The sequence below is a fragment of the Oryctolagus cuniculus genome, chromosome 18 (assembly GCF_051225735.1).
Source record: "Oryctolagus cuniculus isolate XC-2025 breed Fujian yellow rabbit chromosome 18, ASM5122573v1, whole genome shotgun sequence".
In the NCBI taxonomy this organism is placed as follows: domain Eukaryota; kingdom Metazoa; phylum Chordata; class Mammalia; order Lagomorpha; family Leporidae; genus Oryctolagus; species Oryctolagus cuniculus.
This window is the reverse complement of record NC_142884.1, coordinates 16,367,033-16,368,757: the sequence shown is the minus strand read 5'-3', so window position 1 is coordinate 16,368,757 and position 1,725 is coordinate 16,367,033.

The following is a 1,725-nucleotide window of genomic DNA, read 5'->3' as shown; positions in this document are numbered from 1 at the left end:
ACACACACATACATATATTCATATACATGCATACATACACACCCACACACATACATACATACACACATGTACATACACATACATGCATGCATACGTACCCACACACACAGACACAAACACACACCCACACCCACACACTGTGAAGGCAAGTGCCAAGCATGCAGTTTTCTCCCAGCTCTTGAGAGAGAGAGAGAGAGAGAGAAAGAGGGAATAAAAATGCATAGGGCTTTGGAGGAAGCCCTCAGCCATGGATGGGACAGAAAGAGATGGAGAAAGAGCCCAGTTCTGACCATTGTGGCCACCTGGGAAATGAACCAGTGGATCAAAGACCTTTCTGTCTCTTTTTCTCACTGTATGTAACTCTCTCTCTCTGTCTCTCTGTCTCCCTGTCTCTCTCTCGCTGTCACTCTGCCTTTCAAATAAATAAATCTTAAAAAACAAAGTTTGTTGCCCTTGAACATTTCAGCTGGAATTGTGTAAGCTGAGTCCCTTGAGAAGTCTGATGCGTTGGCCGCTGTTTCTGCCCTAGGTGCTCACAAGACCGCCTTTTCCCCTTGCACACTGGTGGGGCTGGCCGTCCACTGCAGGCTTCGTCTTTCACATCGTCTTGTCCCCTCTGAAAGCAAAGTGTGCATGTGTGCTCTGCTGATATTGCTTTCTTTTTTTTTTTTTTTTTTTTTTATTTTTGACAGGCAGAGTGGACAGTGAGAGAGAGAGACAGAGAGAGAAAGGTCTTCCTTTGCCGCTGGTTCACCCTCCAATGGCCGCCGCTGCAGCCGGCGCACCGCGCTGATCCTGGCAGGAGCCAGGAGCCAGGTGCTTTTCCTGGTCTCCCATGGGGTGCAGGGCCCAAGCACCTGGGCCATCCTCCACTGCACTCCCTGGCCATAGCAGAGAGCTGGCCTGGAAGAGGGGCAACCGGGACAGAATCCGGCGCCCCAACCGGGACTAGAACCCGGTGTGCCGGCGCCGCAAGGTGGAGGATTAGCCTATTGAGCCACGGCGCCGGCTCGATATTGCTTTCTTTTTAAAACATATTTTATTATAGGGCTAGTGTTGTGTCGCCACCATCTTGTGTGTCACCAGCATCTCGTATGAACACAGGTTCTAGTCTCAGCTGCTCCACTTCTGATCCAAGTGCCCACTAATGCACCTGGGAAAGCAGCAGATGATGGGCCAAGGGTTTGGGCCCCTGCACCCATGGAGGAGTCCCGGATGGAGCTCCAGGCTCCTGGCTTCAGTCTGGCCCAGCTCTGCTGTGGTGGCCATTTGGAGAGTAAACCAGCAGATGGAAGATCTCTCCCTCTCTTTCCTTGCCCCCATTCATCTAACTTAGCCTTTCAAATAAATATTTTCTAAAATATTATGAGTGTTGTTAATTTTAAATTTACAACATAAAAATTGTGAGGAGTTTTCATATACCCCAGCTGGCTGCCCCATTAATATCTCCTATTAGTGTGTCTGTCACACATGAGCCACACCCAGCTGCCCCAGATTTTTAATCCAAACTCCTTTCACCCCTCCAGCTCTCCCACTCTAGTCATCCACATCTGTGTTCAGATTCTTAGATTCGTTCCCACACACAGAGGAGGACAGGTGGGTCCTGTCTTTCTACACTGCTGGTCTCTGACGAATGGTCTCCACAACCTTTCCCCACAGCATCAATGTTCTTCTCTTCTGCCACCCATGCTTCACCAGAAAATTCTTCCCAGCATTCATGTGGCT